Source organism: Capra hircus, chromosome 11, assembly GCF_001704415.2.
Source record: "Capra hircus breed San Clemente chromosome 11, ASM170441v1, whole genome shotgun sequence".
NCBI classification, from domain to species: domain Eukaryota; kingdom Metazoa; phylum Chordata; class Mammalia; order Artiodactyla; family Bovidae; genus Capra; species Capra hircus.
The window spans coordinates 892187-907508 of NC_030818.1; positions in this window are offsets into that span (position 1 = coordinate 892187).

Sequence of the window (15322 nt, forward strand, 5' to 3'; positions counted from 1 at the left end):
CACCAGGGAAGTCCCAGGCGTTTTTTTTTTTTTTTTTTTTAATGAGAAGAGGGGCTCTAATTTGGAAGCTACATCTGCTGAAGGAATGGGCCCTACGGGGCTGCTTTATTTCATCATGAGATCTTAGGGCCTTCCAATTAATCCCATGCTCTTATCAACTCACAGGGTGAGAGGTGTTGGTATAACCAACTGGACCTTTTTTACAAGCCATCTTTGCGTGGCCCATCATCATCCCTTCCCAGTAGGTTGCTGAAGTTATAGTAAAGCAAGTGGGCCTTCGAGAACCCCCAGCATTGCCTCCTGGCTTGCAGAGAAGGACCCGGGAGGAAAAGTGGAGCAGTAGAAGACAGGTCTTTGGGGACACCTGATCAGGGATCCCAGGACAGAGCAAGTCTCATTGTTCCAGAAGTAGCTGTCACCTCCTCTCCTTGATTTGTTTTCTTCCTACCATCAAAGTCAGGTTCCAGAAGCCTCCCTAGGAGGGACCAGGGAGCTGGCTGTGCCTCCTACTAGGAGCAAATGGGCTTGGGCAGCCTCAGCTGAGACGGGCTGAGGAGAGAGGAAGCCATGTGGACAAACAGGCAAGAAACGTGCATCCTGAGCCGCCTTGCAGGGGCTGCATGAGAGTGAGGGTCTCGGCTTCTGCAGGTGCGCCTCATGGGTTGGAACCCCACCACGCCTCCTGTCCTCTGGGCCCGCGTCTCCCTACCTGTGAGGTAGGGATGGTGGTAGAATCCACTTTGTTGGGTTGCTGGGGGTGATGAATAGCATTTGAAGCACTTAGAACACCACGAGTGACGCTAAAATGAGGGTAGATGACCACCAGCTAAGGCAAGGGTACATTCTTCTAACTAATAAGGTGAGACAAAGAGGCAGACACAGCGTTTGGTACTTGCTTCCCAGGTGGCACAGTGGTAAAGAACCTGCCTACCAGTACAGGAGAAACCTGGGTCGGGAAGATCCCTGGAGAAGGAAATGGCAGCCCACTCTAGTACTCCTGCCTGGGAAATCCCATGGACAGAGGAGCCTGCCAGGCTACAGTCCACGGGGTCACACAGAGTCAGACACGACTGAACACACACACAGGAAGATAGAGCCTGTCTATCGCCCAAGGTAACCACTGTGCCACCTGGCCTTAGTGGAACCCTGGCCTCCCAGTAGGACCACCTAGGTATCCAGTGACCACGTGATGTGGCTCCAGAGCTGAAAAAGGAAGAGTCTGATGAGTGGATCACTAGTCGGGGCTGGCAATGGCGCCAAAGGAAAAACCGAGGTCACCTCTTCAACTGGTCAGCTCTAAGGGATATTTCTAATCAGCACCCAGCCTGGAGGATGCTGGCAGCTGGGGGTGGACAGGGGGCCAGTGGGGAGTCTCTCTGCGGAGTGGCCAGGGACAGCCTAAGGTGCTCAAAAAGTTGGCAGTGTCTTTCCCCCAGGAAAATAATTCCCTCCTGGGAACTGTCAGTTGATGATTGCAATGTCCACTGTTAGAGAACTATTTCTTTGGCTTAATATTTGATTTTCTTTTAAAAGCAGAACCCTCACTGGCAGAGGAGAAGACAAGTTCACCTTGATTCCTAACTCTGTCAGTTGCATGCCATAGGTTTTAAAGAAAGTAAGGGAGAAAGCTTTAGGGATGCCTCCTATCTGAAAGGAAAGAACCGTGACAAAGCAATTCATAGAGACCAGCCGGTTTTCTGTGCTGCCCCAGTTTTAGCCGTGCTGGACTCAGTCGCTAAGTCATGTCTGACTCTTGCAACCCCATGGACTGTAGCGCACCAGGCTTCTCTGTCCATGGGATTCTCCAGGCAAGAATATTGGAGTGAGTAGTCATTCCCTTCTCCAGGGGGTCTTTCTGACCCAGGGATTGAACCCGGGTTTCTCGCACTGCAGGCAAGTTCTTTACAGTCTGAGCCACCAGGGCCTGCAAAATGGGGGCAATGGTGCCTCCCACTCTTGGAAAACCTACTGTATTCTCTGGCATCTTGGGAGTTTCCCAGCGTGCTTTGGACCAGCTCTGGTTCAGTGTGCTCAGCAAATCAAGTGCAAATAAAGCCTGGCTTTCTAGCTCCCATATCCCTACCGTGGAATGGCCCCTCCCCAGCAACCCGTTGCCACATCTGTTCAGTAAGCTGCCTGCCAGAGAGTTTTCACAAGCTGTCCTGGGTCCTGGGCTAAAGGCACAGTGCCTGACAGGAAGGGCACTCAGTAAACCATAGCTGCCCTGAACTACTTTTCTGTTCCTGATTTACTTCCTAGTCTTGCTTATGTCACTTGCTGTGCCACCATCTAAAGTGGCATGCTCCCTCCGAGGAGTGAAAATACAATGAGGTGGGAATTCCCTGATGGTCCAGTGGTTAGGACTCTGCGCTTTCACTGCCGAGGGTGTGGGTTCAATCCCCAGTCAAGGAACTAAGATCCCGCAAGCCGCATGGTGCAGCCAAAAGCAAAAAAAGATAGAAGAGGAAGGAATCCTGTGTCCCAGGCAAAGCCAAACACAGTTGTGCCTCCCTGCAGAGGACTCATGGAGAAGGCGACGGCACCCCACTCCAGTACTCTTGCCTGGAAAATCCCATGGGCGGAGGAGCCTAGTGGGCTGCAGTCCATGGGGTCGCGAAGAGTCGGACATGACTGAGCGACTTCACTTTCACTTTTCACTTTCATGCGTTGGAGAAGGAAATGGCAACCCACTCCAGTGTTCTTGCCTGGAGAATCCCAGGGACGGGGAGCCTGGTGGGCTGCCGTCTATGGGGTCGCACAGAGTCAGACATGACTGAAGCAACTTAGCAGCAGCAGCAGAGGACTCAAGGGCCAGAAGCCTGAATGCATCAGGCTCCCTAGAAGTCTACCTGGCAGAAGAGAAACATTTCGGGCCCCTTTCAGCAGTGTGCAGACAGGGCCCCACAGGGAAAAGCACACAGGGCGGCTGGATTCTGTTCTCTCTGAAAGTTGTTCAGTCATATCCGATTCTTTGGAACCCATGTGCTGTAGCCCGCCAGGATCCTCTGTCCATGAGATTCTCCAGGCAAGAATACTGGAGTGGGTTTCTCTGAGATTTCCTCTCTAGCCCTGAGGTTTCCTTCCTAGGTGACTGTTGGGGTCAATCCTCCCCATGTACTCTGACTCGAGGGAGGGTGGCCTACCACCAGCTCTAACCTCCAGCGTGTCGAAGATTTATTTTCTCCCAACTTGCAGGCAGTCATCAGGACAAAGGAGTTCTCACCCTTCTGCTCCTAACTTGTTATGTAAGTAAGCCACTTAGCCTCTCTGAGACCCAACCTCTCCTGCAGGAGGGGGGTGATGGGCTAGACTTGATTCTAGAACCACAAGACATCAGTCTGCCTTTTAAAAGGGTCATCTGGGGATATTACTGTCAATCAGACTCGAGACCAATCACAGCCGTCCTTCAGTATCCTTGGGGGTTGTTTTCAGGACCACACCTGCCCCCATGGATATAAGAATCCACGGATGCTCAAATCCCTTATGTTAAATGGCGCAGTACAGTCTGCCCTCCAGATTCGAGGGTCCACAAATACAAGGGTGGGCCAGTTGCCCTTGAGAATCTGGTGGAGTGGGACCAGGGGCTCCTATGTGCTGGGGACAGAGAGGAATTCTGGAATGGATGGCTCCTCCCTCCTCTCCCCGCACTGACCTCAGTAGAGGCCAAGCACCCCCCTCCCACTTCCTCTATGCCCACCTAGTCCTGCTTGTTGGGGATTCTTCTCCAGACTCAGGGATGGATGTGTTCAAGCCCCATGTCCCTGAGAGTGGAGGGCTTCTCTGGTGAGTGGTAAAGAATCCGCCTGCCATTTCAGGAGACCTAGGGTCCATCTGAGGGTTGGGAAGATCCCCTGGAGAAGGAAATGGCTCATACCCAAAAATACCCACTCTAATATTCTTGTTTGGGAAATCCTATGGACAGAGAAGCCTGGTGGGCTACAGTCCATGGGGTCACAAGAGTCGGACACAACTGAGCAACTGAACCACCACCACCACCACCTCAGGAACATGTCAACTCACTTTCTTCACCTACTTCCGTGGGTGTGTAGACATAGGTTCCTGCAGGACAGGTGTCCAGATCGCTATGGGGATGACTCAGAAGCTGTGGGCCTCCAGGGCAGTGTGGGCAGGTCCTCAGGACTCTGGAAGTCTTCCCAAAAGACAGTGACAACAGTTCTTAAGAGTTTTGAAAAGGAGGGACCCCTGACTGTCATAAAGGATCCTTCTGATGCTGACAATCTCTTGTTGTTGTTAGATGTGACTATTTCCACACAGGAATGAGAAATGGCCCCCTGCTCTTTCTCTGCTGGCTGAGAAATAGGGCATCAGAAAACACCGCCTTTCCAGTACATTATGTTTCTTCTCTTTCCTGATGCTCTCTCCAGCCTTGTTGTTTTCTCCTTCCTTTTCTTATCATTTCTTTGGGCTTTTCATCTCCTTTCCCATCCTTCTCTTCATGCTTCACACTCTAATCTTTACTTAATTTTGAGTGTTCTGCCTGTGTTGGCTTGGTCCAGACTCAGTTCAGTTCAGTCGCTCAGTCATATCCGACTCTTTGCGACCCCATGGACTGCAGCACACTAGGCCTCCCTGTCGATCACCAACTCCTGGAGCTTACTCAAACCCATGTCCATCGTGTCGGTGATGCCATCCAACTGTCTCATCCTCTGACATCCCCTTCTCCTCCCACCTTCAATCTTTCCCAGCATCAGGGTCTTTTCAAATTAGTAAGTTCTTCGAATCAGATGGCCAAAGTATTGGAGCTTCAGCTTCAGCATCAATCCTTCCAATGAGTATTCAGGACTGATTTCCTTTAGGATGGACTGGTTGGATCTCCTTGCAGTCCAAGGGACTTTCAAGTCTTCTCCAGCAACACAGTTCAAAAGCAACCATTCTTCAGCGCTCAGCCCTTTTTATAGTCCAACTCTCACATCCATACATGACTACTGGAAAAACCATAGCTTTGACTAGACGGACCTTTGTTGGCAAAGCAATGTCTCTGCTTTTGAATATGCTGTCTAGGTTGGTCATAACTTTTCTTCCAAGGAGGAAGCGTCTTTTAATTTCATGGCTGCAGTCATCATCTGCAGTGATTTGGGAGCCCCCCAAAATAAAGTCAGCCACTGTTTCCATTGTTTCCCCATCTGTTTGCCATAAAGTGATGGGACTGGATGCCATGACCTTCATTTTTTGAATACTGAGTATTAAACCAGCTTTTTCACTGTCCTCTTTCACTTTCATCAAGAGGCTCTTTAGTTCCTCTTTGCTTTCTGCCTTAAGGGTGGTGTTATCTGCATATCTGAGGTGAGTGATATTTCTCCCTGCAATCTTGATTCCAGCTTGTGCTTCCTCCAGCCCAGCGTTTCTCATGATATACTCTGCAGAGAAGTTAAATAAGCAGGGTGACAATATACAGCCTTGACATACTCCTTTTCCTATTTGGAACCAGTCTGTTGTTCCATGTCCAGTTCTAACTGTTGCTTCCTGACCTGCATACAGATTTCTCAAGAGGCAGGTCAGGTGGTCTGGCATTCCCATCTCTGTCAGAATTTTCCACAGTTTGTGGTGATCCACACAGGCAAAGGCTTTGGCATAGTCAATAAAGCAGAAATAGATGTTTTTCTGAAACTCTTTTGCTTTTTTGATAATCCAGCAGATGTTGGCAATTTGATCTCTGGTTCCTCTGCCTTTTCTAAAACCAGCTTGAACATCTGGAAATTCATGGTTCATGTACTATTGAAGTCTGGCTTGGAGAATTTTGAGCATGACTTTACTAACATGTGAGATGAGTGCAATTGTGCGGTAGTTTGATTATTCTTTGGCATTGCCTTTCTTTGGGATTGGAATGAAAACTGACCTTTTTCAGTCCTGTGGCCACTGCTGAGTTTTCCAAATTTGCTGGCATATTGAGTGCAGCACTTTCACAGCATCATCTTTCAGGATTTGAAATAGCTCAACTGGAATTCCATCATCTCTACTCGCTTTGTTTGCAGTGATGCTTCCTAAGGCCCTCTTGATTCCAGGATGTCTGGCTCTAGGTGAGTGGTCAACCTGTGGTTATCTGGGTCATGAAGATCTTTTTTGTACAGTTCTTCCGTGTATTCTTGCCACCTCTTCTTAATATCCTCTGCTTCTGTTAGGTCCATACCATTTCTGTCCTTTATCAAGCCCATCTTTGCATAAAATGTTCCCTTGGTATCTCTAGTTTTCTTGAAGAGATCTCTAGTCTTTCCCATTCTGTTGTTTTCCTCTATTTCTTTGCACTGATCACTGAGGAAGGCTTTCTTATCTTTCCTTGTTATTTTTTGGAACTCCACATTCAAATGGGTATATCTTTCCTTTTCTCCCTTGCTTTTGGCTTCTCTTCTTTTCACAGCTATTTGTAAGGCCTCCTCAGACAGCCATTTTGCTGTTTTGCATTTCTTTTCCTTGGGGACGGTCTTGATCCCTGCCTCCTGTACAGTGTCACAAACCTCCATCCATAGTTCATCAGGCACTCTGTCTATCAGATCTAGGCCCTTAAATCTATTTCTCACTTCCACTGTATAATCATAAGGGATTTGATTTAGGTCACACCTGAATGATCTAGTGGTTTTCCCTACTTTCTTCAATTTAAGTCTGAATTTGGCAATAAGGAGTTCATAATCTGAGCCACAGTCAGCTCCCGGTCTTGTTTTTGCTGACTGTATAGAGCTTCTCTATCTTTAGCTTCAAAGAATATAATCAGTCTGATTTTGGTGTTGACCATCTGGTGATCTCCGTGTGTAGAGTCTTCCCTTGTGTTGTTGGAAAAGGGTGTTTGCTATGACCAGTGCACTTTCTTGGCAAAACTCTATTAATCTATTAGTCTTTGTCCTGTTTCATTCCTCATTCCAAGGCCAAATTTGCCTGTTACTCCAGGTGTTTCTTGATTTCCTACTTTTGCATTCCAGTCCCCTATAATGAAAAAGCCATCTTTTTTGGGTGTTAGTTCTAAAAGGTCTTGTAGGTCTTCATAGAACCATTCAACTTCAGCTTCTTCAGCGTTACTTGTAGGGGTATAGACTTGGATTACTGTGATATTGAATGGTTTGCCTTGGAAACTAAAAGATCATTCTGTCGCTTTTGAGACTGCATCCAAGTACTGCATTTCAGACTCTTTTGTTGACTATGATGGCTACTCCATTTCTTCTAAGGGATTCCTGCCCACAGTAGTAGATATAATGGTCATCTGAGTTAAATTCACCCATTCCAGTCCATTTTAGTTCGCTATTCCTAGAATGTCAATGTTCACTCTTGCTATCTCCTGTTTGACCACTTCCAATTTGCCTTGATTCATGGACCTGACATTCCAGGTTCCTATGCAATATTGCTCTTTACAGCATTGGACCTTGCTTCCATCACCAGTCACATCCACAACTGGGTGTTGTTTTTGCTTTGGCTCCATCTCTTCCTTCTTTCTGGAGTTATTTCTCCACTGATCTCTAGTAGCATATTGAGTACCTACCGACCTGGGAAGTTCATCTTTCAGCATCCTATCATTTTGCCTTTTCATACTGTTCATGGAGTTCTCAAGGCAAGAATACTGAAGTGGTTTGCCATTGCCTTCTCCAGTGGACCACATTTTGTCAGAACTCTCCACGATGACCCGTCCATCTTGGGTGGCCCTACGTGGCATGGCTTACTTGGTTTCATTGAGTGAGACAAGGCTGTGGTCCATGTGATTAGATTGGTTAGTTTTCTGTGATTGCGGTTTCAGTCTGTCTCCTCTCTGATGCCCTCTCAGCACGTACCATCTTACTGGGGTTTCTCTTACCTTGGATGTGGGGTATCTTTTCACATGATATATATGCAGAGTACATCATGTGAAATCCCAGGCTGGATAAAGCACTAGCTGGAATCAAGATTTCCCAGATAAATATCAATCACCTTAGATATGCAGATAACACCACCCTTAAGGCAGAAAGCAAAGAGGAACTAAAGAGCCTCTTGATGAAAGTGAAAGAGGACAGTGAAAAAGCTGGCTTAGTACTCAACATTCAAAAAATGAAGGTCATGGCATCCAGCCCATCACTTTATGGCAAATAGATGGGAAAACAATGGAAACAGTGACAGACTTTATTTTCTTGGGCTCCAAAATCACTGCAGATGGTGACTGCAGCCAAGAAATTAAAAGACACTCGCTCTTTATAAGAAAAGCTTTGACAAACCTAGACAGCATATGTCTTCCCTGGTGGCTCAGAGGTTAAAGTGTCTGCCTCCAGTGCGGGAGACCCAGGTTTGATCCCTGGGTCGGGAAGATCCCCTGGAGAAGGTAATGGCAATCCATTCCAGTATTCTTGCCTGGAGAATCCCATGGATGGAGAAGCCTAGTAGGTTACAGTCCACAGGGTTGCAAAGAGTCGGACATGACTGAGCGACTTCACCTTACCTTACCTTCACCTTAGACAGCATATTAAAGAGCAGAGATATCATTTTGCTGTATAGCCACATCTATGGTTTTTCAGTTGTCATGTGAGAGTTGGACCATAAAGAAAGTTGAGTGCCGAAGAATTGATGCTTTTGAACTGTGGTGTTGGAGAAGACTCTTGAGAGTCCCTTGGACTGCAAGGAGATCCAGCCAGTCCATCCTAAAGGAAATCAGTCCTGAGTATTCGTTGGAAGGACTGATGTTGAAGCTGAAGCTCCAATACTTTGGCCACCTGATTCGAAGAACTGACTCACTTGAAAAGACCATGATGCTTGGAAAGACTGAAGGCAAGAGGAGAAGGAGAAGACAGATGATGAAATGGTTGAATGGCATCAGCAACTCAATGGATGTGAGTTTGAGCAAGCTCTGGAAGTTGGTGAAGGACGGGGAAAGCTGGTGTGCTACAGTCCATGGGGTCTCAAAGAGTCGGACATGACTTACTGACTGAACTGAACTGAACTGAGGTTATTCTGATCCATCTTGAGATTTGAAAAACCATTGCTTCCAGTGCCTATGTATCGCAACAATTTTACCGCATTTCACTGTACAGTTCAGTGGCATGAAGAGCATCACACCTTTGCGCACCTCTTACATCCATCTCTTGAAGTTTCACCTTCCTAAGCTGAAATTCTGTCCCTATTAAACATGAAGTCCCCATTCCTCCTCCCAGCCCTCTACCTCCAGCCCATGGCATCTACCAATATACTTTCTAACTCTATGAATTTAACTATTCTAGGTACCCTGTGTAAGTGGAATCAAGCAGTATTTGAACAGTGACAACATTTAGCGTATGGTAGATGATAATATTTTATTATATTGGCTCTAGATCTTTCTAAAGAGCATGCAGTTGGACCCCCCCCCACCAATACCCCCATTGTTTACTAGGTTTAATGGCACCCCACTCTTGTACTCTTGCCTGGAAAATCCCATGGATGGAGGAGCTTGGTGGGCTGCAGTCCATGCTAAGGGTTGGACACGACTGAGCAACTTCCCTTTCACTTTTCACTTTCATGTATTGGAGAAGAAAATGGCAACCCACTCCAGTGTTCTTGCCTGGAGAATCCCAGGGACGGGGGAGCCTGGTGGGCTGCCATCTATGGGATCGCACAGAGTCGGACACAACTGAAGTGACTTAGCAGTAGCAGCACACATTAATATAAATGGAGGAATTCTGCAATACGCTTTCTTGTTTCCATGTTGCTGAATTCTACTTTTATTGCTACCCCTGGACATGGCTCATTCTCACCCCTTCTCATCCTGATGGGCATTTAAGTGAGGATCCTGGTCAGTGTTTCCATGTGCTCAGGTGGGAGAGTAAACAATGGAAGTAGGCAATTATCTTTAAATATATTTAAGAAGAGGGTTTTTGTTTTTTTTTTTCAACCAGTTTAAACAGAAAGGCCTTCAGATGCACAGCTGGGGCTACTCCATCAGTTTTCCAAGAAAAAAGTTTCTTTGTCCATAAGCCCAGACTCTTCTGTGCCTCATTCAGCCAGTCATGGATGAGCAGCTCGCCTGGGTCAGGAGCTGTGCTGGGTGCTGGGGAACAGCGGGGGGCAAGTCCTAGAGGTCTAGAGAGACTGCAGGGTCAGGATGCCTTTGTGTAGGTGGCAGAATATCCATCTGGTTGCCTTGGCAACTTTAACCTAGAAAATGAATGAGCCCATCACATCCTGTCCCCCTGTTTCTAGTTTTCCTGAAATCCAAGCTGCTCCATGGAAACAGACCCCCTCCACCCCAAGTGTCAAAACTGTTCGGACCCACCTGCTCTCCGGGCGTGGAGGACCCACCCTGCCGCGGGCGCTAGACTCCGCCTGCCAGCTACTCCGAGTGAACGACAGACTCTGTCTAGCCGGAGGTCCATATTCAGCAAACGGAGGGCTTCTCACCCTTTGCTTATCTACTTTTGGCTGCGCTGGGTCTTCGTGGCTGTGCGGGCTTTCCTAGCTGCGGTGAGCACGGGCTAGTCTCTAGTTGTAGTGGGCAGGCTTCTCGCTTCGGCGGCTCCACTTGTGGCGGAGCATGCGCTCTAGGGCACACTTGGGCTTCCGTAGTTGCCCCGCCCAGGCTCTAGAACTCCAGTTTGGTCTGTGGCACACCGGCTCAGATGCTCCATGGTAGGTGGCATCTTCCTGGATCAGGGATCGAACCCGTGTCTCCTGCATTGACAGGCGGGTTCTTTACCACTGAGCCACCAGGGAAGCCCTCATGCTTTACTTTTGAGAGTCCACTATTTCCAGCCCTGTAGGGGGCACCGAGGATGAATTAGTAACTCAGACCGACTTGGACCTCTCCCACAAGAGGAGAACCCTATGGCGTAATGGAAGTGGGGGAGGACAGGGGCCGTGGGAGCCCAGGGGGCTCCTAACCTAACCTTGGGGGTGCAAGAGAAGCCCCGCAGGCTGGGATGGGAGGAAGGAGGAGACAGGCTGCAGTGTTAATTTTTTATATCAGCTTGATTGGGCTAACAGATGCACAGAGGGGCCTCCCTGGCGGCAAAGTCAGTTAAAAAAAAAACACCTACAATGCAGGAGACTGCCTTCCAATGCAGGAGACTTAGGTTCGATCCCTGGGTCCGGAATATCCCTGGAGAAGAAAATGGCAACCCACTCCAGTATTCTTTGCCTGGAAAATCTCATGGACAGAGGAGCCTGGCAGGCTACAGTCCGTGGGGTTGTAAGAGTTGGACACAACTTATTGACTAAGCCACCAATGGGTGCCCAGATAGCAGGGGAAACATGTTTGGGGGTGTCTGTCAGGGTGTTTTTTTAAAAGACCAGCATTTCCATCATTAGACTGAGAGAAGCAGAGGTCCTCCCTAGCATGGGAGAGCATCACCCCCGACCCCAGGGCACCCGAATGGAACAAAAGAGCAGAGGAGGGGTGGGTTCACTTTCTCTCTGCTTGAACTGAGACATCTGCCTTCTCCTGCCCTTGGACATTGCTCCTGGTTCTGGGCTTTTCAAGCTCAGATCAGGACTTAGTCCATCTATCCCCTCAATTCTCAGGCCTCTGGACTCGGGTGAATCACACCAGTGCCTTGCCTGGTCCTTCAGCTGGTGAACAATAGTTCATTTCAGCCTCTGTATCTACATGAGCCAATCCCTGCAATAAATCTCCTCCTGTATATATTGCTGTATGTCTTAATGATTCTGTTTCTCTGGAGACCCCTGACTAATTCACAGGCTGGGAGGGAGGAAATGAGTCCCACCTTGAGCAAGGGCCAGAGCCTGGCCTCTGCAAGATCTGAAAGGAATTCAGGGCAAGGGTCAAAGCCATAAGGGTGGCAGGGCAGGAGGAGAAGGGGCAACAGATGATGAGATGGTTGGATGGCATCACCGACTCAATGGACATGAGTTTGAGCAAGCTCTGGGAGTTGGTGATGGACAGGGAAGCGTAGTGTGCTGCAGTCCAGGGGGTTGCAAAGAGTCGAACGCAACTGAGTGACTGAACTGAACTGTCCCTGGAAAGACAGAGAAGCAAAGGCAGAGTGTAAATCAGTTCTCAACCCATCCCTGGGCCTGGAGCTGTCTCCTGGGTGGGGCAGTGGCACACAGGACCCTCCTGCTTGCTTGCCTTTTGCACCTTCCCAGTATTTCCAGCCACTGCTGAGGGTGGGGGAGCTGGGGAGGTTGAGGATGCTCTGTTACCTCCTGGCAGAGAGACCCCGTGCTCAGCAAACATGTGCACACGCCCCTCATGCTGTGTTAATTAATCAGGCTGTGTTAGACTCTGGTCCATTTGGTGGCCAGACGCTGGGCCCATCCTCCTGTGTAGCTGAGAGCAGGCCGATGGGCAGGTGCTGTGGTCGAGGTTCAGGGCTGCAGACAGTAGCAGCTTTAATCCCATGAGGGGGTTTGAAGCCAAGTCTGAAATTAAAGGACGACTCTTTACTCAACTCACCCTCTTATCCAACCAACCAGTGAGACATTGTGATGTCAGGAAACCTCACAGATGTCTGTCCATCTCAGATTTGATGGCGGCTGCAGGCTTAGGATGTAAACTTTTCACTTTATTTGAAGCCCTCTTTTGGTTCAGGTAGCTGCTCCAATGCCATACTTCCACCTACTTTAAAATGATGTTTACATCTCTGTTTTCCTTGGAGTATGCAGATGAATAAGCCAAGATAGGGTAGTTTGCTAAAAAAAAAAAACCCAAAACTAAGATCATGGCATCCAGTCCCATCACTTCATGGCAAATAGATGTGTAAACAACGGAAACAGTGACGGATTTTATTTTCTTAGGCCCAAGATCACTACCGATGGTGCCTGCAGCCATGCAATGGAAAGATACTTGCTCCTTGGAAGAAAAGCTATGACAAATCTAGACATATTAAGAAGCAGAGTCATCACTTTGTCGACAAAAGTCCGTCTGGTCAAAGCTATGATTTTTCCAGTAGTCATGTATGGATGTAAGAATTGGACCCTAAAGAAGGCTGAGCACTGAAGAATTGATGCTTTTGAACTGTGGTGTTACAGAAGACTCTTAAGAGTCCCTTGGCCAGAAAGAAGATCAAACCAGTAAAATCCTGAAAGACATCAACCCTGAATATTCATTGGAAGGACTGATACTGAAGCTGAAGCTCTGATACTTTGGCCACCTAATGGGAAGAGCTGACTCATTAGAAAAGACCCTGATGCTGGGAAAGATTGAAGCAAAAGGAGAAGAGGGTGACTGGGGATGAGATGAAGGTTGGATGGTATCATTGACTCAATATACAGGAGTTTGGCAAACTCTGGGAGATAATGAAAGACAGGGAATCCTGGTGTGCGGTAGTCCATGGGGTTGCAAAGAGTCGGACACAACTGTGCAACTGAACATTAACAACAAAGGGTGGTTTTCATGTCCAGACACCAGTTTTCATTTGGGGTGAAGCTTCCACTGTGTAACTGCTTGAAGTTCTGCTGAAGAAAATAATCAAAGTTGACATGAAAGCAGCCTTCCTCCCCAAGGGAAAAAGAACCCTTGGTTTGCCATGGGGCTCGAGTAAAGACTGAGGCCCCTCCGCCATCCCCTGCTTCCCAACTGCCATCCTCCCACCTCCTCCTGTCCAGAGACCTCTCTCCCTGCTGACTGCAAGTTTCTGTCCTATTTATTCCTCTATTTAGAAGTCTGGGAAGACAGGAGGGAGTTGTAGAAATACCTGCAAACCATTGCTTCTGGGGTCTAATGAGAGGAATCTGTCAGCATTCACTGCAAACCCCACTTGGACCCACTGGGATGAAAACTTTCCCAAGGATGGACTGAGAGATGCCCCCAGGGGCGGCTGTGCTCACTGGTGTTGATCAGACAGTCACCAGTCTCTTTCCTGCCAGGATCCTCTCCCTCCACCTATGAGACCAAATATCCCTCATGTTGGCCCAGATAGGGGTGGTGGGGGGGGGGGGCAAAGTGGGAGCTGACTGAGAAGATGGAGAGAAGCTCGGTCCTCTGGCTGGAAGTCTCTGCAGGCTTTGGAGCTTCATCATCCAGTCACCATGGTTTCTCTTTCTTTCTTTAAAGAATTTTTTTGGCTGTGGCAGGTCTTTGTTGTGGAATGCAAGACACTGGATCCTTAGTTGTGGTCTGTGGGATCTAGTTCCCTGGCCAGGGATGGAAACCCGGGCCTATGACCCTGGGATCACCCCGTCTTAGCCACTAGATCCCCAGGGAAGTCCATGCCTTCTCTTTCTTTGGAAAGTTCCCATTCTGTGGGCATGGAGGGCCAAGGGTGGTTCTGGATGGCACTGTGACCCCAAGGCCAGAGTCTGGGGGTGTAGGACCCCAAGTTCATTAGGAAGAGGGAACTCGGCAGTGGCTGTGAATGCCCGGAAAGCCTCCAGGACCAGGCAGGGGCGAGGGCAGGACAGGTGTCAAGACCATGAGGGCAGCCTGCACAACCTTCCTGCAGTCCCCGGCTTCCCTTTGACTCCCAGTAAGCACGCGGGACACAGGCCCAAGAATAGACTCAGAGGCAGCAGCAGGAAGGAAGCTGCCAAGGGGCAACGACTGCGTCAGGAACCAGCTCGGGTGCAGCTCCGAGCTTCCTGGTGAGGAAAGGGGAGAGCAAAGGGCAAACAGAACGGTCTGCAGCCCTCATTGTCCAGCAAAAGGAAACACACCAGTTCTGTGGGGAACTCTTTTTCTCTCCCTGGCAACAAATTCTTGGAAGAATTTATGTGACAGAGCACCCCAGGGGAAAATCCTTGGGTTGTTAAGGAGGCCACCTAGTCTGAGAGGCTGTGGAAATTCCAGCTGCGCACGTGAGAGATGGACCAGGACGGGCCACCGCGACGGCCCAGCGGGCTCCAGGGAAGGAGGTGCTGGGGGTGGGGGTGCTCAGAGGATGTGCCCTGGGGATGAGGGAAGGGGCTGGCCTGACGGCCCCAGGGACTAAAGGTGGAGAACACAGGACAGGACAAAGTCCCAGGGCCTCTGTGAGATCAGCGCTTGGGGAGAGAGTCTGTGCTGGAGCCAGGAAGGCAGGACCTCGCTCCCTAGCCTGGGCTGGCTGGAGCAGGTCAACCACACAGCTCAGGTAAGCGGTCAGTAATTCCCCAAAGCCAGGAAAGCAGCTCTGGGTGTCTGGGAGAAAGAAAGGAGCCTGTGGAGCCTATTAGGTGTAAGGCCTGCAGCTCCCCGGGCTCTTCCAGCTCAGGGTCCTAGGGCGGGTCAAGGCTGAGCAAGGGACACTTGGAGGAGAGATGGAAGGGGGAAGGCAGGGAAGGGAGCAGGAGAGGCAGGCAGAAACAGGAAACTGGGAGAACGCAGCGCAGAGCAGAGATGCGGCTCAGGGCAGAAGGCTGTGACAAGGCTGTCTGGCTTTCAGTGTTGGCCCAGGGGAGTAAAAGCTCAGTGCCACGGGCAGGTGGGGGTGTCAGAAGCTGTCCGCGT